Source organism: Oryx dammah, unplaced genomic scaffold (assembly GCF_014754425.2).
Source record: "Oryx dammah isolate SB20612 unplaced genomic scaffold, SCBI_Odam_1.1 HiC_scaffold_1, whole genome shotgun sequence".
Lineage (NCBI taxonomy): Eukaryota > Metazoa > Chordata > Mammalia > Artiodactyla > Bovidae > Oryx > Oryx dammah.
In genome coordinates, this window is record NW_024070185.1 from 49,778,916 (window position 1) to 49,801,896 (window position 22,981).

Consider the following 22,981-nt stretch of genomic DNA (forward strand, 5'->3'; position numbering starts at 1 on the left):
TTGCTATTTGTTTACTAAAATCAGTTGTTTCTTCTTTTGTCATTTGAATGATTTAAGGAGAGATTCTTTAAATAATGGGCATTAATGTTTAAAGAAAATCAAATAAAAATTATTGAATATTACAATAACTTTATTTTCCAGGCCAGGGTCTAGCATTTGAATGAAAAATTTAAATATTTCATTTACTATGCCCCCAGTATCAACAATACTGTATGTGAATAAAATATTATTTCCATTTAATTAGTTTTGAAAGAAAATAATGACAAATAATAAGGACATCCTTGGATTGCTAATATTGTTTGCTCTTATGCTCATCATCATCAAAAAGTATTTGAAGCTTATTTGAAACTTAGAACTAAAAGTAATGAGATGAAGAGGGGGAAATATGTGGGAAATACTGATATTTAATTATTTTAATAAACTGGACTGTTGATGACTCAAAAATATTAATACTTACAAATTGGCTACAGTGTGGTATAGCGGCTTTGCAATTTAAACAATAATAATTTTAGAATGGACAGCTGTTAAGTTGGTTCTGTTCAATAGCTGCCTTAAAATCTTGCATTTCCCAATTCTTAATATAGACCAAAATTTAGCTATAACGTGGTTATAACCAGTGTATTAATCAGTGTTCTCCAAGAAAACACAACAAATAAGAGAGAGAAATAGTTAAATTGTCATATATGAGGAGATTTATTATAGAAATTGTATCACACAGTTATGGAGGCCAAAAAGTTCTACAGTCTGCAAACTGGAGAAGAAGGTACACTGGTGGTGTAATTTCTTCCATCCAATGGCCTGAGGATTAAGGAGCCAATGGTGTACATCCTGATCTGAGTCAGAAAGCCCAGAAACCAAGAGCACCGATATCTGAGGGTAGCAGGAAGAATTCACCCTTCCTCTACCTTTTTGCTCTATTCTGCCTTTTTATTCTAATCCTCAGTCCTCTAATCCTCCGTGACTCAGATGATGCTCACCTGCGTTGGTGAGGACAGTCTCCTTGACTCAGTCTACTGATTCAAATGCTAATTTCCTCTGGAGATACCCTCACAGACACACCCAGAAACTACATTTTACCAGGTATGTGAGCATCCCTCAGTCCAGCCAAGTTGACACATAAAATTAACCATCAGGGCCGATTATTGGAAAATACTTTTTACGGGCATAAATGATAAAAATGAGTGCACCATGACTGGCTTTTTGAGAGATTGACCTTGTCGGTGGAAAAACTTTTTAAATTGTTTGCAACCAAATGAGGACTGCACAAGGAAACCTAGCCCAGAGCTATAATCCTATACTTTGGTGTATGCAATTCTGAGTAAACATAGACAGGGAAAGAGGCACTGCTTCCTGTCCATTCCCAGTTCAGGACATTGCTTCTTGTTCTGCCACTTCCCCAGTGGAAATCCTAGGACAGTGGGGCAGGGCATGGTATAAAAAAGAAAAAAGTAACTTGATGATTTACCAAGATTTTCACGTCATATGGCATATCCAGATAGAATGAATGGAAATCCAGACTGTGAAAACAGAATTTTTTGCAATACACCTTGGTTTCTCATTTTAGTGTCATTAATGGGACTGAACTTCCAGATCTCAGTTCTTTGCTGCCAGCTGAATAGCTGATATTTTCTGTAGTGGCAGACCAATGAGCCAAATAGTTCTTCAAGTAAATTTTACTGTGTGTATCAATCAGTTACTTTAAGGCTAAAAACAAGGTGCACAGTGCAAAGAAACAATTCTCTTAGGTGAATTTGACAAGAAATAATCCAGTTGAAACCAGAATATGAATTTAACTAGTTCATCATTAACAAAAGTTTATTATGTATTCATCACTATTTTAGAAGACTAGAATAAAATAGTGGACAAGACTGATTTCCTTTGATAAAGTTACAACATAGAGGAAGGAGGCAAATAGTGAATAAGTAAGCAAATAAAAAAACAAACAAACAAAAAAAATTCAAATAATGATGAGTGCCATGAAGACAACTCTTTTCTAACAGGCAATAGGGTAAAGACTAGTGAGGGAAAATAGGAAGGGGCAGTTTGGGAAAGACACCTCTGATAAAACTTTCCAACCAAGACCTAAAGGATGAAAAGTCACCAACCACATCTGGGGAAAGAACATTTCAGGCAGAAGGAATGTGTGTGCAAAGGCCCTGAACAAATGGGAATAAATTCAACCTGTTTAAGGAACACACAGAGAATAGATAGCAATTGGATTACCAAGATTCAGATAGAAATCTCTGAGATGAGGGCACATGATAGGCTGCAGACTTCCAGGTCATTTGTAATCTATTCTGGCCATTCTCTATCTGAAATTGCCTTATGTGTTTCTACTTATCTGTTACCTCCTGCTAGACTGTAAGCACCACAAGAACAGAGGCCTTATTTGTCTCACTCCACATTCTGTCAATTAGGATATAGTAAGTTTGGCTTCAGTAACAAACAAGCCCCACATTTAAAGAGCTTAAAACAAAGTTTATTTCTCACTCATTCTGTATATTCATAGCAGCTGAGGGTTCACCAGGAGTCAGGCTGATGGAATAGCTATTATCTAGAACATCAGTAATTTTCCTGGGAAAGGAAAAGAACACTTGAGAATCTTAATGGTGGTGGTTTATTTGCTAAGTCATGTCTGACTCTCGCAACCCCGTGGACTGTGAATGCTGGAGTGGGTTGCCATTTCCCTCTCCAGGAATTTCCTTCCTGACCCAGGAATCGAACCTGCATGTCCTGTGTCTCCTGCATTGCAGGCAGATTCTTTACCAACTGAGCCACCAAACTAGCATTCAATTGTTATGGCCCAGAAATGACTTTTGAGTTTCACTGACAACTTATTGGCCAGAAGTAGTCACAATTCTGCCAAGCACCCATAAAGTGTAGCAAGATAGAAAAGTTTGATAACTAGCACAAATGAACACAGTCATCATATTCCCATTACTATTATACTACTTCAACATTGTAGGTACATAGTAAATATAAAACTGATTGTTTAATATATACTGATATAAACAACTGTGCCAGTAACTGAGCTACTACATATTTCTGTCACTCAGAAGGACATGTTTATCACACACAAAGTATATGACTTTGATTTGCATAATTTTATAACTAGAAAAGACTAAAGGACCCAGTTCCCTTAGTTTTTCAGAAACTAAGGCCCAGAGATGTGTTTTTTCCAAATTTCTGCTGTTAGTTTTCAACAATGAAGATCTGACCAAAATATAGAGTGTTTGCATCACATTGATAATCCCTAAACAGTAGTATTTTGACTCACCTTACAATGTTTTAAAATCTTCACAGCTCTGTGTTGGACTTAGTCACTCAGTCATGTCCAACTCTTTGTGACCCTTTGGACTGTAGTCACCAGGCTCTTCTGTCCATGGGCATTCTCCAGGGAGGAATACTGGAGTGGGTTACCATGACCTCTTCCACGGGATCTTCCCAACCCAGGAAATGAACCCAGGTCTCCCACACTGAGGGTGAATTCTTTACCATCTGAACCACCAGGGAAGCCCTCACAGCTCTACAGAAGTTTTCAAAAGTCATTATCACTTTAACCAATTGTACATACCACTGTTAGATGAATTCTTTGCTGGTAAATCTAAATCAAAGGCATTGTGGAAAACTCTCACACTGTTAAAATAGCATGTAAAGCCCTTGCCACATCACCAAATTATAGAATAAACCAGGCCATTGGGTGTAAGCTTTATCTACTTTAGTCTGACTTTTTTGACATCGCAGTGTAACTAACCGCCAATATATTACTGGGCACAGTTTGTTGAACATTCTTTTTTCCAGTCCATTGAAAATTTATCAGATTTTCTTTTTCAAAAGTTACTAAGGTAGTAAGAAGACTAAACTTATTATCACTGAACTAGTAAACATCTGGAATTCAGCAAGAATATTGTTGTTCGAGTTCTTGATTCTTGCTGTCCTAAAGATAGCCTGCAGAGTCCTCCACGACCTACTGCTTGTCTTCTTCTCCCAGCTTGTCCTCCACATCCACGATGGCCACCACCAAAATGTGCTTCAATATTTCTCCAACAGGCAATACTTTTCCTGGTGCCTCATGTTGGCTGATAATGGTTTTCTTTTCTTATGCAGTGACTGCCTTCTTTCCTTCAAGTCCTGGCTAGTGTATCATCTCTCAGAAAGCTTGTCCTGATCTCCTTTGTCTATGGAGATTGGGCATCAACTCTTTATGCTCTTTTGTATGTCCCTTCTTAATTCAGAGAAGCCAGAGCTATAGTACATCTAGGATAATGCCTGGCCCATCAAAGAGCTTACAAAAATAAGATTTCATCAATGGATTAATGAACGAATGAATGAGTCACTGACTCTGACATGCTACATCATATTGGATTTATCACCTGATATTTTCCTATTTCTTCCATTTCATAACATGTTCCTTAAAGGCTGGGACTGTGTAGTATTTATTTATCATTGAATCAGTTCCTGTCGTGGCAGTCAGCACAAAGAAGGTGCTCTGTAAAGAGCTTCCCAAAAGGCTCTTAATTTATGAAATCCTCACAGTGATATTTCAGAAGAAATAGAGTTGGAACCAAGACATATCTAAAAACCATTTGTGAAGCAAAACATTTGGTTCACCAAGGGAATTTAACAGTTCAAATGTGTTTTTGGTTGAAATGTTTACTCTACTAACAGGCGTTTCTAAAATGTGTTTTTGACGTTCAGGCTGAAAAAAATTTTTTTTGTTTTAAAGGCATTAGGACATTGAGTGTTAAAAAAACATATCTAGCCCTTACTTGAACTAAGAAAATGATTGTCAGTGGAAATGTTTGCAGGCAAAGTTTCAGCTTCACATGGTTTGAAAAAATTTCCTTAGGTGAAAGGTACTTAGAGATGCTTTAAATGGAAGGAATTTTGTTTGCCAGCTTAGCTACTAACATCATTTCACTAATATAAAAGTAAAATAATATTAATTTCACATAACAAAAAATTAAAATTAGCTCAATATAAGTATAAAATCACAAAACATGAAAGGAACATATCAGTCTCTATTCTTAAAGCTTAATCCTCAATCATAAACCATTATAAAGTGCCAAGATGCTTCAGTGGCGTCCAACTCATTGCAACCTTATGGACCACAGCCTGCTAGGCTCCTCTGTCTGTGGGATTCTCCAGGCAAGAATACTGGAGTGGGAGTGAATTAAAGGCCTTCAAGAGTATACAAAATACTAGTATACATCATACCATGTATACTACACAAATCAACAGCCATGGGTCTCTCAGGGAGGAAGGAAAGGATCTGGAACTTCAGTTTTAATTCTTATATTTACATTTTTACACAAATATACATTTGTATTATTAGTAAAATTATAAATTACTGTTTAAAATATCTTTCCATGGCAAATTTTTAATGGGAGTTAAAATATGAAATAAGTGATTATACTGTGTGGTTTTTAGCATCCCTTCTATCCTAAGATTAAATAATTACATTAATTTTATACTTCTGAAGGGAATTTAAAGAGAATCCACATAGTTAGTTGAGTTAAAATCAAGTGTTTCTTTTTATTTTACATTTTTTAAAGTGTCCAAGTGTTTCCTTCAAAACAAAAAAAATATAATTCTGATGTAATGATATTTTGTTTTAAAAGTATAATTTGATCCACATTTTATTATGGAATGAAAAGGTGACTTCTTTAGTATACTTTCTTATCTGTATGTTTTTCCCAGTTTCTAAATGAACATCAGAAATATAGAAAGTAAGATAATAAATCTCTAATTGTATTTTCAAAACATTTAGCAATTATAAATAGAGTAGCATTAATGACTACCCATAAAGAAATAAGAAAAAAACAATAAATCTCCACCAGGTAATATTATGCCACTATTAGAAAGAATGAATCAAACTTATATCAATTAATTTAAACATATTTCCATAGTGTATTGTTAAGTGAGAAAAGTAATATTTATAGGGAAATATTTATTACCTATTGCTATATAATAAATTACCCCCCAAATGTAGTGGATTAAAGCAACAGCAATTATAATCTCAGAGTTTTTCTCAGTCCAGAAAAAAATCCATATATATCTTAACAGGGTCCTCTACACTGGGTCTCTCACAAGGTTGCAATGGAGGCATTGGCCCAGGCTGCAATTATCTGAAGGTTCAAATGGGGTAGGATCTGCTTCTAAGCCCACTTAGTAGTTATTGGCAGGATTCAGTTTCGTGCAGGCTGTTGGACTGAGAACTTCAATTTCCCACTGTTACCCAAGGTCACCCTGAGTTCCTTGCCACTTGAACCTCTTTAAAAGGCAGCTCTCAACACAGCACCTGGCTTCTTTGAAATGGGAAAGCAAGAGAGCATGTCAGTGAGACAGAAATCAGGCTTTTATGGTCTAATCTTGGAACTGATATGGCATCATGTTTGCCATCTTCATTAGAAGAAAAACACTAGCTCCAACCCGCATTCAAGGGCAAGGGATTAGTCAAGGGTATGAATACCGGGGGAGGGATCATTGCAAGCCATATTTGAAGGTTTTCAGCCCAATTTTAACATGATATTTTAGAGGTTATTTGTACCCTTCATTTGAATGTCTGTCAAAAAAAAAAACACGTTGATCATATGTGGCCAGAAGTTATGAAGAAAACTGAATACTGCCTATGGATGATGGCAGCCAGAATTGTAGATAAGTAATATTAATATCTTTAAGGTAAGCAAGGTCAACAAATGTGTCCTTTTTGACCCAAGAATCCACCTGCCGATGCAGGAAACACAAGATATGGGAGCTCGATCCTTAGGTATGGAAAAATCTTCTGTGGGAGGAAATGGCAACCCACTCCAGTATTCTTGCCTGAAAATTTCTACGGACAGAGGAGCCTGGCAGACTGCAGAGTCAGACATGACTGAGCTCACATGCACATGCACACACCCGCAAACACACACACACACACACACACACACACACACAAGATTTACTGATTACTGAGAAATGAAGAATATACCAAGGACATAACAAATGCTGATATGTTGATTTCTCAGTGAAGTATAGTTTTGCAGGAAAAACACATTGCGTTCCTCTTCCTTGCTAAAGAATACAAAAGATACATCATACCATGTGTATTACACAAATCTACAGTCACGGGTCTCTCAGGGAGGAAGGAAAGGATGCAGAACTTCAGTTTTAATTCATAAAATTAAATTAATTCATGTCTAAAAAAAACTACTGGCAAAGTCTGAAAAGAGAGTCTGCCCCATCTACCCAAAGTGCCGATCTAAACTAATTAAGCCTCTAGCAGGCCTATTCTTACTTTTGCTTTTTGTGTGTGTGAATGACAAAACATACAGAACTATTAACCAAATTCATTAATTTTTTTAAAAGTTCTCAAAAGCTGTGGTGTCTTGAAACAGAGCACTTATTTGGGCTTCTATTCCGGAGAACCTAGGGGGAACTCTAGGTTGCAGTCATTCTGATAACAGGTACAAATAATAACAGAGTGACTCCTTACCCTGTCAAATCACCAGTGCTAGTTTGAGAGACCCAGATTTCCTACAGTGAACATTTAAAGACCCCCCTCACATTTGCAGTCTTCTGGAACATTGTATTTTTCTTGAAAGAAAAGGTACAAAGAGGAAAGATACATTAACCACAAAAAATAAATATAATAATAATAATGTTCTCTGAAAAATACAAATTGTTATTTAACCCGAGGGTGTACATCTCCAAGGAAACTCCTTAAAGAAAATGTTTACATTCATTTTTTTATATAAAAAGATTCATCCAACAATGTGTTACAAAAACTACAACACTATTGATGATCTCAGCTGGAGTGAAAGGATAGAATGGGGACCAATTTATTACCAACTGGTTTAAAGAAGTGGTAGGCCCAGATACAGGGAGAAAGGAGAACAAGAAGAGGTTGAGGGCACTAGAAGGTGGAAAACACATTTTCTGATCATCAAATATGAACAAGCTTTGTGTGTGGCACTTTACAGAAATTATCTTATTTAATCCCAAAACTTTGTGGTAAATAAACCAGGGGTACTGTCAAGGAAAAGGAAGCTCAGTGAATTTAGCAGATTGTTCAAGGTGACACAGCTCATAGAAGGTAAGCCTTTCGTTTATCTGGCTTCAAAGCCAGTGAAAGACACGTAAAGAAATTCACCAGAGATTTTTACATCTTTATTTCAAAAATCCAGAAAGCACAAATGGAAGTAATTTTAAAGCTCTCTCCCCTGTCCCTGCATATTAACTTAGATAATAATTCACAAAGTCTAAATACACAAGCCATGTGATTTAATGTCATTTGTTTAAGGTTGTTAGGTTGAGTTGGGTGCCTTGTAGGACTATTTCTGACCCTGAACTCTATGATGTTATTCCAACTCCCTGCAAAAGTGAAAAATGCAGGATTAAATGCACTGATAGTTAAAATTAAGGAATTAGCTTTAGTGTTTATAAATAGGTAGCTAGTGGACCAAACATAGCCTTCAGCCCTGTTTTCTATCAGAATTGGGTTTCAATTTTACAAGTTCCGCAGTCTCTAGTTCACTACAGGATTTACTTTCCTCTTCCCCATGATCTCAGGCACAGTCAGATTCACATATTTATGTTACCTGCCTGACCCTTGGAGGCATTTGAGTTTGTAATCCCCAGACACAATGCTGCAGAAAGTTTCTTCCAGCTCTCATACTCTGTGATTGTTTGATTTAGAATTACTGAAATATGTACCCAGGGCCATCAAAACATTAAATAAAAGATTTCTAACTCAAAATTTGATATGAAGAACAAGAAATTTTTTTAAGGCAAAGACTTTCTGATCCTCAGAAGACATCAGTATTTGTGGGAAAGGAAAATGAGAGTGCAGCATATCTTTAACATTTAACTGGAGTGAAATCTTTAAGTTGTAATCACATACCAAGCCATCAGTGAATATCTGTTAGATATCAGTGATGTGGGTGGTGCTAGGCTAGACTCTTAGATACAAAGAAGTGTAACACATGTTTGTCACCATTCAAAAGGGATAAATATATTTTTTGTTATAAATTAAGAATACAACAGCCTTTAAATATACTGTTTGCCTCAGTTTCCTAAAAAGTCTGGCAGATAGATTTTTAAATCACTAAATCAAAATTATGTTTTCCTATAAAACAAATAAAATCACAGAGACATATTTTGGGAACTCAAAACATTGCCAGACATGTCCATTTTGGCCATACGATCCTCCAGGCAAGAGTACTGGAGTGGGTTGCCATTTCCTTCTCCAATGCCTGAAAGTGAAAAGTGAAAGTGAAAAGTAAAACTAAAATCTCTCAGTCGTGTCCGACTCTTCGTGACCCCATGGACTGCAGCCCACCAGGCTCCTCTGTCCATGGGATTTTCCAGGCAAGAGTACTGGAGTGGGGGGCCATCACCTTCTCCAAAAATAAATGGTTTATGAGAAAAGAGGAAGTTTTTAAGTTTATGAAATAAATTTATTCACCATGCCCCAAAGTCTCAATAGATGAACATGGTAATCATTAGCTGTTCCGTCTTACATCTTCTCCTCTCCATTATGTAAATTCTTGCCCAGAAAGTCAGATTATCCTCTAGGTTCCAAACAGCACACTCTTCTAATCTGGGTGACACCAGGCAACATTTGTCTATTGTGTCACAAAGGTGAAGCTATGACCAAGGCCTGTTATCTTTTGTTAACGTGTCTGGTAACTGCTATCTGAAGAGTTGGTGTAAAGCTTCTAGAACAATGACCCAGCACATAGCCAGTGCTCAATAAACTTTAGATGTTTATATTTTTTACAATCATCGTATCATTATTTCAGTTCTAGAGACTATTTGGTCATTATGGGGTCCCCAGTGTTGTTAACTGATTATTTTCCAAATATGATATCATTTACAGTTAAAACAATTGGAGGATCTCCAAGTTTACATGGGAAGAAAATTTAGATTATTGAGCCGAATATACATGTCAAAAGAAGCGAATGCTGGCCAAAAAGATGGTTTGCATTGCTTACAGTTTAGAACTCTATGCTTTGAGGGTCTCAGGACAACCAAGCTTCACAGACAGCATACAGCCTCACATGCTATAGTGCTCAGCTTAAACTATGTCATTGTAAAATTAGTTAATACCTCACAAAAGCATTAGAAAGTGCTAATGTCCTCAAGGGGAATATTTCATCATAAATAAATTGGGAACGAGATATAAGGATAGAAAGTAATGACAAGTATGGAGGGAGGTAGGAGTAAGAGTGTAGAAATGGAACTCCCCTGTGGACTGTAGTTGATATTTGTTGATTGTTCCCATAGCCCCATGTGCCTCCATATGTTACTGCCATTGCTGTTTTTCAAGTTTCTTATTTTCCTTCCTGACTGTACTGTAAGCAGTTTGGCAATGATTTTACTCACTGTTAGGCCCCTAGGCCTTGCAGAGATCCTAGCACACAATGGGTTAGTGGCACATCATTGTTGAGTAAATAAATGAATTAAATTGCAAATGTTATATTTGTAGTTTAACTTTGAAACTGACTGATCTTCACCAAGATTGAAATTGAGTTTCATGATCTCAAGTTCACTATTCAACAAGAAAGTGTTTTTGAGATCTCTCCTTTTACTCAAATCATCTTTTATATGACCCTACTATGGGAAATTCTCTACACTCTAATTTTTTGAATTTCAGCTAAATATATTTGAATTGTCATAGGCAATAAAACTTACTGCAGATTCAGAATCAGAAGGGAGCATCTGACAGACACATGAAAGGCCCTCAGCCAGCTGCTTCATGTATAATTTACTAATCCTCATAGCAATCTCATAAAGAAAGCACTATGACCCCATTGTGCATATGAGTAAACCGAGGCTCCGCACAGTAAAGTTAGCTTGAGTTTAAATGGATGGTATGTGGAGGAGCTGAACTTCAAGCCAGATTTCTAGTTACAAGTTCCATCGTTTTTTCATGATAACCTGCTAAATAAACAAATAAAATGAAAGTGAAAATATATCAGTCAGGTTTATAAATTTTAAAAAAATCCTGACAAATATAATCTAATCATTTAAAATGAAAAGCCCAGCCACTGACTTTAATTCAAATTACTACCACTAAATAACCTCATTACAGATGTGAAAGAATTTTTCCACCATCTGAAAAGTCTAATTCTGCAATGGACATCGATAAGATGCAGTTCTTTTCCTATGAGAATCTGAAAATTATTTTACTGTATTTTGCAAATAATCTCTTCATAAGGTTAGAAAAAGATATGACTTTGTATGAAATTTTCAGGTATAATTAATCAAGTATCATAAGTTTTGACTATCAAAATGTATTTCAAATAAGGAAAGAAAGCTATTTATAAAGTCACATTTCCCCAGAACCATTTCCAAGTTAGGAAGTAAAAAGAGTCTTAAAAAGGCTAGAAGGAGGTGTCTGAGGAATTACTAGGCATTAGTGTTAACTGCATGCCCAGCTCCTGACAGAATAAAGATGCTACATCTATGGAAATCTGAGAGTTGCAACTATAAAAATTACTGGAGAATGTCTATCATCTCAGAATTCTCTATTGAAATCTGTTCAGAGAATTGTCTGTGTTCAGCTCCCCCACCCTCGGGAATTCCTACAGCTCTATCTCCGCAGAAGGCAATATTGTGCTTATCCATGGAGAGGAGGAAGTTAATCTGCTGAGCTGTTGTCCTGTTCTTTAAAAACACGAAATCACTGACAGTATTGATTTTTGGCTTTTTATAAAACTTTAACTCTTCAGAATTTAATATGGAGAAGCTAGTGTTTAAAAAAAGAGAGAGACTTTCCTTTTTGGACAACCTCAGTGCTTTAAGGGTAAACAAGTATTTTGTAAATCGGTCCACTGAATGACAAGCCAACAGATTTGAAGCCAGCTGTCACCTTTGATTAGTCACACCCATAAATCCAGCCTGGTACTGGGATCGTTCCCAGTGTCCCTGCATCACAGACAGGGTTTTGAAGGGAGTCCATTCAGGGAGGGTGTCCTTTGCCCCTTCTCAGAGCATTTTATTTGGAAGTCTGAGCATCACTGTGTTTTGTGGATTAATTTCCTTGCAAATTTTCACAAGAGGAAATGGATGACATGTATTCTTTTTTGCTTCCTTTCTCAAATCATTGACCTTTCAATCCTATATTTAGACACTAGCCCTGACTAGCTCTTTACATCTAAAATTCATCAATCCCTGTTAGTATAATACTCCTGTTTTGTCTCTCCTCCCCCCAAAGAATCCTACCTTCTTGTTAATAGATCTCACAGGCTCATAACATTACTAAATAAAGTATAATAACCAAAGCTGAGCCTTTATGTTTTACCATCAATATGAATTTTAAAAGAGTGTCATCAAAAAAATCATCTTCAAAGATATTTTCTTGCATGTTTATGTACAACTGCTGAGACGAAACTAAAGTGACTATAGCAGTTCTGCCATCCTGGGCTTTTTGGTGTTCTGATTCTTTCCTCACTAGCAGAGGCAGTGAATTTAACACTCAGATTTGCTCTGACAGGCTGACAACTGATATCACAAGACCACAGCTAAGAGTGGTTTATTACTTATAGTGGGATTTATTTAATTCAGTCTCACAGCCTGAGGGTGGGGTAAAGATTTAACTTGAAATTAAATTCCAGCAGGAGACCTTTTAATATAAGAAAAATGGGCAGAAGGATAAATGACATGCTCAATTGCAATGGTTTTTTTTTTTTTTTAAGCCTATATTTAACATGGAGGAAAGAAATCCCACAAAATCATTTCAGTTGTTTGACAGATATGGAGAGAAAAAGTGCAGATGAACCAGTAATGATGATATAACTTAAAAGAGAATAATCTAAAGGAAAGTTTTTGATATACTAGAATTTTTTCAATCCATCTAGAAAAAAAAATTCCTGTTTATGAATGTCTTCCATCAATGTCTGGATAAGTTGATAAGAAATCCCAAGTGTTCTTCTATTGTTTAATGTTAAACTGTACAGTATTTCTGGATGAAATACAAGAGTTTAAGCAAAGCCATGGGTAGGAATTGCTGGTTTTTAACCTGAACATGGGGAATACTTATACCCCAAAATTTGGCACATGAAGATGGTGTTCATTTGTATTCAGAAGCTGAGAAAAATGGAGTTATATTGTAACAGGTAACCCTGACAGTATCTTGCCAGATTGGAGTACATAAGACATTGGATAGTTAGAGTCCTGATCCTCTGATGTAACTCACAAGAAAAGGAGATATCTTATTGTCAGTAGATATTTAAATCATATTCTGCTTTATATGGTAATATTTTAGTCGCTTTGACTTCCTTTTATAAAGAAAAATGACTGTTTCATAAAAGTATGTTAAAAGCATATCTAATTTTGAGCCTGAGAAAATCAATGCCAAACAAAAAAATAGAATAGAATAAACAAATGATCAAACAAAAAAATAGAATAGAATAAACAAATGATCATGGGCCTCGCTCTGTTTAAAGACATTCCAGCCTAGTTCAAACTTCAGAAATATGTTCCATATCAGACAAGACCTGGATGCCATCAGCACTGTAGCAAACTTGACCCTGGACAAAAATCACAAAGGTCATTTTTGTTCACTAACCACGTTTTGCTTTTTTTTTTTTTTTTTTTGCCTCTCTGTTCTATTCTGGAACCTGAAGTTTTCATGACTCTCCAGGAAGCCCTCTTTAAAACCCCAAAATCTTGCTAAGGATGTGTTCTGTGTCCCTCTTCCTCGTAAAAACCTTGGCTATATTCATGGGCTCTAAATGGTTAAGATATTGCCAAATGATTAATAAATGATCATAGCTGAATGCAGGGGTCCCCTATTTTCTTGGTTCTTGGCATCCTTAATTGTCTCAATAATTGTTTCACAGCATCCTTGGGCCAAAAGGAATATCTTACAATTCCATTTATTAAATACTTAGGTACACACACCTTCGAAAGCATTCATGTCCTAAAAATAGCACCCATAGGGCACCTCACAAATTTCTCAAATTGTATAATCAGATTGAACTGTACCACTCTCATTGAAACAAACACAGTCATCAATGAGCTAGTAGTTCACATGATATCCGACAGACATTACTGCATTTTCCCTGAATTTTAAAATATCCTACAGTGTCTCTTTGAATTTGCATTGGGACCTTATGTGACCTCTATGATCAGTCAGAAACTGAGAGCTTAACATATTTCTGTTAACAAATCTGCATTTCAAAAGAAAGTTTCACTGTTTATGACCTAACTGTTGATGCCAATTTCACACAATATGGTAGACTCAACCAGGAGAATATTTGGAGATGATTCTTTTGGTGCCTCTGTTGTCACCACTGACCAACTTCCTAATCCATGGAATGATGATAAAGCCCTAGTCAGAATCCATCACATTTTTATCCATATCCAAATTCCTAAGATCAGGGACTATTCCACTCATCCTAACTGACTTTCAAAGTATTGACTCATTTTTAATAACTCCACTTCAGTAGAAAGAGTCTGAGCAGTAACAGTCAAACCTCTGATCTAGTGCAGGAATTAGCCTTCCTACATAGGAAAACCGCAAAAAATAACATGATCATTTGGAGATCCCAGCATTCCTCTTCCTCCTTTCACCTACCCATCCAATCTGGACATGCATGATATGGTGTATTGAGCATCTTTTCCCATTAGGATCTATGTTCTTGTTGGACTGTTTGTCCCTTAGATTTGCCCTTGATATGATTCCTCTATCAGTGTCCTTGTCTAGAATCTTGCTTGTGTGAGTTTGAATGCCATCAGCTCTAAGTGACTTCATACAAAATTGCCTTAATTCAGTGGCTCTTCCTCCTTCCACGAGCTTTTGTCTCGTCTTCTTCCTAGGTGAGCTACACCCTCACGTTGGTATCTGAAATGTCTATTGTGGTTCTAGGACTCATGGTCATCAATAATTCCCCTAAGAAGAGAGAAGGGATCACTTCCAAAAACTCTCCCAGAAGAATGAGGAAGAACTTTCTCAAAAACCCCAGCAAATTTATTATATCTCACTCTTTTTTGATACAATGATATTTTTGTACCCCAAACCTCACTATATAAATGCATTTTAAGAAGTGGTATTTCAGACAGAAGGTATTTTCCTATCTACTAATATGATTCATAAGTGCACATTCAGTGCAGAATAATCATTAGCCAGCTCCCAAACAGGTTGAAGAAGTGACAAATAAGACTATGTAGAAAGAAAACTGCCTTTTCTTAGAATGCCCCTTTCCACCTCTCCTTACCTACCACCAACCACTTGGAAGTCTCATTTATTTGGTTAGTTATTACATTGCATTAAGATACAAATTATATGTATTTGTCTAGTGATTATTTCCTACTCATATTAAATTGTTTCCATTGTTCAGTGATGTTTGTCTGTTTCTATTTGAAGTTGGGATGGAACTCCTCATAAATTTCCCTACTAGAATTAATAGGGTTTTGACTTTTCACTTAGTGGCAGGTTTTTTCAGAAAAGAGTTAAAGTCATTAAACAAGGAATAGGTGTATACGCAAAGCAATTTACTTCTTAGGTGATTTGATAATTGAGATATCACTGTATTTTCTTTCTGCAGTGAAGTCAAACTGAAGGCCCATCTGCTGATGAATAGCATAACTAGATTTTAGGTTAATTAGCTCCCAAGTGCTCTGTATGTATTTATACCATCAGAAGATCAAAAGGTACACAGTCAAGTGTATCTGAAACCAGAACTCCCTTCTACTAAAGTCAGGTGTATGCATTTTACTGAGCCTCTTCTCTGCTAATAGTCAGATGGTAATGGTGTGCTTTTACAAATATACTCTGGAAATTTTTATGCTGAAAGCTACTGGTAAGGAATGAATTAAACTTTTTTTCTTATCATCAGATTTCTAAAGATACATATTTATTTATTTCTCCTAAAAAAATCATTATATCAAAACACCCTAGAATATAAGTTCCTTGAATGAAGGAAACACATCTTATAGAGAGAATCTGAGTCTCAGACTGAAGAGTATAATATGCACAGAATTATTCCTTCTAACTTGTAATTCAACTCAGTTTCTACTGTATTACAACCCCCCTTCCAAAAAAGCTGATAGGCTATTTTAACCTCATTGTCCCAGGATTGTGTCAGGGTTTGGAGGAATTTATTCAGTGCCAGAACATGGGAGGAAGGGACAGATTGCTTCCCTGAGTCATCAGACCACACATTTTCACTAACAGAGTCATCAACATCCAATCCAGGAGCTCTTTCCTGTGCCACACTGAAGGGCACAGGAATCTTTCTGCAAGGAGGTGGCATCCTTGAATCCTCTTACTACTTACCCCAAAGGATCTCTTCTATCTGCCAACTTGCTGGAAATCCCTCCTTGGAAGATTCACCCACATGGCTTACAACAGTAAACCCTGTTATAATATAGATATACTCATCAGAAGAAACACTGTAAAAAAGCAACTGTTTTCTAATGGTGTGAATTAGTGCTAGAATTTTTTCCTTAGGAGCATGTTCAGACAGGAGAAAAAAAAAAATTGTGTAAGTTCCTAAACAAGAAAGGAAGCTCTCCCAAAGTTCTGGGCTACCAACACACCATGCTTCTCATCCTCCTGTTTTTTCACACACAACCTAGGATTTTTATTTAAAGCCTAATAATAACCTGTAGGGCTTCCCAGGTGGCACTAGTGGTAAAGAACCTGCCTGACAATGGAGGAGACTTAAGAGACTTGGGTTCAATCCCTGGGTCTGGAAGATCCCCTAAAGAAGGAAATGGCAACCCACTCTAGGATTCTTGCCTGGAGAATCCCATGGACAGACGAGCCTAGTGGGCTACAGTCCATGGAGTCACCAGGAGGTGGACACAATGGAAGCCACTTAGCACAGTGCAGCACACAACCTGGTAGATGGGAATTCTTTACATTTCCTGTTGTGTTTATGTATGTTTTTTAACAGAAAGTTCTTAACTTAGAAGTTTTTTTTAAAATTTCATCTGAGTACTTTGATATAATCAATTCTTTGAAAGACTCAGTCATTCAAATAATAAATATTGAGCTCATTAATACCATTTTCAGAGGAATAATGTTTCTATATTTTTCCAGTGTTTAGGTCTTTTTTTTCCTTTATGAAAAGGCCTAGTTCTGAGTATACGCCTGCACACACACACACACACACACACACACACACACACACTCTTTCCTCTCTCCCTCTCCCTCTTTTTCTGTCTCTCAAGGCATAAAGTAAGAGATTAAGAAGTAACCATGTTGAGATAAATGTGAACATATTTGGCTTTTATAAAGGAACTGAAGCAAAGAGAATAAATAAGTTATGTATTTCAATTTGCTTTCAATAATGGAAGATTTTTGAGTGAAAATGGAGAGTAAGTTGTCTAGGATACTAGTTGCAATTGAAATACAGTGAAAGTCTACTTTGAATAAGTCATGATAAAAAGTAGAACAATGTAAAAAAGTAATTTATGTTTTAATATAGCATTTGCATTTATCTACCCTTTACAATTCATGTCAGTTCTGCACATTTTTAGTATACTCTGAAAAAATTAATTTGGTCACCTGATTTCCTCTGCATAGGTTAACCACCTGCAAAGCAGCACTTGGCAAGAGTGCATCAGTCAAAAGGGGCAACCTCAGAGTCACTAGCAAGGGAGATCTATTTCATCATAGAACTTTAAGTACTGCTATTGATTTCAAGTTTTTTCTTCTTTTGCCTCATTTGTGCAGCCCAAAGATGTTTTTATACCTTCTAAGCTATTTGCCCATAAGCTGTAAGTTAAAGTCAATAATTATTTTTCTATATTCCTCTTCTAAATTTCCACTGTTTCTCAAGTTTCTCTGTTTTTCTTAAGATTGGGAAAAATGAATGAAGTCTCTGGAACTATATCAGAAACTAACCTTGAAAGTAGCCAAGGTTTAGACTCTGATTTAGACCCTAATATGGTGCTGATCAAGATGAGCCCAGGGCTAAACAAAAGCCAGAGGTAACATTCTATAGTGATGGAGAGACTGGTTGAAACCTAGGTTCAGATTATTCTCAGGGACACCAGCCATCATAGCATTCCAATTATATAAGAGTACCATGGACAGAGGAGCCTGTTGGGCCACAGTCCGTAGGGTCGTGAAGAGTCGGGCACGACTAAAGTGACTTAGCACAGCACGCATGCATGCTTACTTCATGGAGATAGAACTATAGCTTAAAAGCATAATTACCTCACTGATCAATTAAAATCCAAAGATTCCAGGAATATATGTACAATAATAAAGATTAACAAAGCTTACTTTTAACATGTTGGCTAAGTCAATGCAGGGCTCTCTCTACATAAATGTTAATGAAAGAAGAGGTGCTATAGCTTAAAGGCCTGTTGAGGAAATACATGTAGAGCTTAATATAGAGCTCTGCAAGTAGCAGTGCACAGGGCAGAAAGGTCAGGAATGGGAAGACAGAGGAGAAAATGATGGAGCTTGACAGGTAGGCTGAGGTACAACAAGATGAAAGTTCTTCATTGGATCAGTTTTCTTTCTGAGCATGCCTGGTGTCATTGATGATCTTCATTGGAATGTCTTCTGTTAGTTGGATTCTTAATCCAGGCCTAGTTCACCCCAGCTCACCATCTTGCCATATCAAATATAATGAATTAACTTCCTGTCCAATTATCTTCCCAGTGTGTAATAGCTAAGTACTTCCTACTTCAAGGTGAGCCTCTCACCACAGTAATATCCAACTGTAGAAAGCCAAACTCGCACAGAGAGACAGGATTTGAAGACTAGAAAAGTGTTTAAGGATACTATTCTTGATCTAACTGCTACTCAAATTTTTTCTAGTAATGACATTCTTCCAGTTACCTAGGGAAGAAACTTTAATTTTTACTCATCTTTCTATCTTACTTTCCACATCTGTTGCTAAGTCTCAAGACTTTTTGAGTCTGACTTCTGGTTATCTCTTAGTTCTGTCATTGCTTTGCCATTCCCACCAAATCTTCTGTGGTTTAGCTAACTCATTCCTAGACAGCATGGCTAGCTTCATGAAAGAACAAGGTCTTTGGAATCAGGGAAACTAGGGTCAAATTCCAACTCTTTCACTTGCTAGGTGTGTAATGTTGGCCAAGTTTATTCATCAATTCAAAGGTAAATTTCCTCATCTATAAAAAGGGACTGTTTTCTGATAGTGTTGCTAAATTAAACAGCATATAATTGGGATATAGTCAGTTTCCCATATATCTTAAATACCTTCTCAATCTGATTTTAAAATAGTGCATTAATTTTATTACTTCCTTAGTCGTATATATGTCATTATTCCCAAATATCTTGAAACAACCTCCAAACTTCCTACTCTGACATTGCAGGTCCTCCCCACTTTCCTCTCCAGTTAGGGTGAAGTCCTTCTACTCTCCTGCATCAGCCTTCAGCTACACCCAAGGCAGAGTCTTGCTATCTCCCAAGCTCAATAGCATCAATCTCTAACAAGGCCATCTTGCTATCTCCCAAGCTCAATAGCATCAATCTCTGAAAGTCCCCATTATGTTATTTCCATAAGAAGAAAGCTTTTTCCCCTACTCCTCATTTCAGGAACATTTTACAAGTAACACAGTAATTCTAGATTTGGCACTTCTAGTCCTTGTAGACTGAAAACTACTCCCATCACATTTGGTGCTAGAATAGTCTTTTTTGGTAATTAAATATCCAGTCCAGTGTCATAATCATATAGTGATATTCACTTTGATTATCAATTTGAAAAACTGTCCCTGCCCTAAAAAAAAGAAAAAAAAAACTGTCCCTGCTTACCTCCATTTCAAGCCATACTAAAACTAAAATAGAAAAATGAAATGACACAGAAGAGGGAAGCTCAGTCCCTCTGTCTGAACTTTGAACAAGAAGAAGCTAGTCTCTGATCACTCCTCAACATCTGAGAACAGTAGAGTACTCATCAGTAGGAAGAGATGTGAGTTCTACTTCTTAGGCTGCAATAGAAATACAATTGTAGAGCATCCAGGGGGAAGTTTCCAATGAAGCCTAAGGGAGCCCACCAGGGACCTCCAGTTCAAGGGAGAATTCACTGCTACCCAGAGGCAGAGCTTTCATTCTCCACTGGAAGCTGAGTATGAGGATCTCTGGGACTGTTAAATGGCACTAAAATGAGACCTGAGCACTTAATACTATAGGACAAGTAGGAATTGTGGAACACATAGACTCTTGTAAATGTGTAAGTAGGAGATGCTGCAAAGATCATGGTTTAAAATTCTAGGTTGCTCTATTCCCAGTAGAAAAAGCAGATTAACCACCTTCAAATTTAATTTGCAATATGTCTGTAATCTTCCAGAAGCACTAATTTAAAAATCTTCAGTTCTTGCCCAATTACTAATTTAAGTACCTCTATGTTCACAAACTCTAAATATTTTATCTAAAAGGGAACCATGAACTTTTTACTTAAGAGAACAATAGGAAGGAAGCTTCAAAAGGGCTATACAGTACTCCAGATATTGCCCCAAAATACTGGTCTTCAAATACTGTAAAGAAATCCTCTACATAGAGCTTCCATGATACCAAACACTTAAAAAGAAGGCTTGTTTTGCTTCCTTCTCTACCACCGGGTCAGTTCTAGATAATCAACTCCCACATTCCAAGTTTTACGTCCTTGTACAATACAGCCAGTCTCCAACATCCCTCAGAGAAGCTCTGAAGAATATAATTTAAACAATCTAAATCAAAACAGAGAAACTGTCATGTGGCATGTTTTCATTCATCTCCCTGTCAGAAGGGATGCCTTAGCTTAGTTTTCATTTGTTTCAAGGAGTAAACACTCAGACTCCTAGGTTGGGTTCATCATCTCCCCTAGGCGGTTGCATATCCTGCTATGCAAAACTCTGATTGAGGAACACAGTACTTCGGATTGTAAATATCTGCTCATTCATCTAAATCTCTAAAACTCTCTACCTTTTCTTCACTCCCATCCTAAACTATAATCTTCGGGGGACCATTCCAGTTATCTATCGTTGTATAATGTGTTGTTGTTGTTGTCATCGTTGTTTAGTAGCTAAGTCATGTCTGACTGTTTTGTGACTCCATCGACTTAGCCCACCAGGCTCCTCTTTCCATGGGATTTCCCAACTGACAGTACTGGAGTGGGCTGCCATTTCCTTCTCCAGGAAGGATCCAGGGGATCTTCCTGACCCAGGAATCAAACCCACGTCTGCTGCATTGGCAGGCAGATTCTTTACCACTGAGCCACCTGGGAAGTCCCACTGTTGTATAACATTGTTGTTGTTGTTCAGTCGCTAAGTCATGTTTGACTCTTTGCAACCCCAGTCTTCTTTGTCCTTTACTATCTCCGGGAGTTTGCTCAAGTTCATGTCCACTGAGTTGGTGATACTATCTAACCATCTCATCCTCTGCTGCTTTCTTCTCCTTTGCCTTCAATTTTCCCAGCACCAGGGCCTTTTCAAATGAGTCAGCTTTTCATATCAAGTGGCTAAAGTGAGGTTCAGATTCACCATCAGTCCTTCCAATGAATATTCTGGGTTGATTTCCTTTAGGACTGACTGGCTTGATCTCTTTGCTGTCCAAAGGACTCTCAAGAGTCTTCTCCAGCACCACAGTTTGAAATCATCCATTCTTTTGCACTCAGCCTTCTTTACGATCCAACTCTCACATCCATACATGATAATAAACCACACCAAGATATAGCAATTTAAGATAACAACCATTTTATTGTCCCACAATGTCACATGTTAGGAATTTGGACAGGACTCATTTAGGCAGTTTTCCTCTATGTGCCATTGTCTGAAGTCTTGCTAGATATCAACCAGTACATGAACTAGTCTGGACAATCTAAGCTGGCCTCTCATTTGTCTGATGTCTCAGAGGGGTTGACTGGAAGACTTGGTTCTGCTGATATCTCCCTCCGGAGAGCCTACAAATGACCTGTCTTCACAGTCATCTTAGAATGGCAGGACTTCTTCAAGTGTGTCTCAGGGCTCTCAAAGTTGTTTAAATGGGTACAAGGAGAGACTGCATCACTTGTTATGACTTACCATCAGAAGTCCCACACTACTAATTCTATCTTTGTATTTTCAAGTAAGTCACTAAGACCAGTTCAGGTTCAAGAAGAAGTCAGATGTTACCTCTCAAGGGTAGAAAACCAAAAAAATTATGGTCATTTTTAGTGTGCTTTAGGGACTTTCCTTCATTTATTGAATCCTTATTATACTTAATTTTTTGAAACCCTTCCCACCTCACCTTAATGTGTGCTGGGCACTGTGCTAAACAATAGAGAGAGAGCAGCGAAAAACTAAAAAGAGAAGACCTGCTCTCTTGTCGCTCCTCTTAACACCCTCTGCACTCCACACCAAGCACAATGCCTGGAACACTATAGACGACCAGTACATTTTTTAGGAACTCAAGAGGCAGGGTTGGAGAGTAGCAGGAATAGACAGCTCTTCCTTTCGGGACTGTTTAGCATGAGGTGATTGAGAGGGAATAAGGAAAAGCACTTTACCATTTTGACTCTTTTCAGGCAACAGTCATATCTTCTTGTGTGCTTAATGAACACGTTCACATTGCCAGCCCAACTGAGTCCAAGCTGAGAGTTTGCCAGTCCAAATCTATCATACACTTTAGAGTAATGTATACCATAGAAAACATCTTTGTGCCTTACATTGAAGAAATAATAGTTTGCATCCAATTTTACTTTTTCATTTCTCCAAGGCTTAGGTGCCTTTGTCTTACAGATTAAATTTATAAGAGTTATGGAACCGTTCCTATTCAGTATCAAAAACTCACTAGAGTGTTGTTACAATGATAATACCCTTATACATCTCTGAGAATAAGCTGTGAAGTTATAACCTATCCAAAGTATTCTTGGATATCTTTTTTATTTTATTTCTGTGAGACTTATCTTGGATTGACTTGGAGGGAATTATATACATTATGGGGAATAACCTATCAGTACAGTTTCCTTTCATGGTTTTCTAATGGCATATTTCAGTGTTCATGCATTCCCCAAAAGAAAATCAGTTGCTCTGACAGCATGAACTTAAG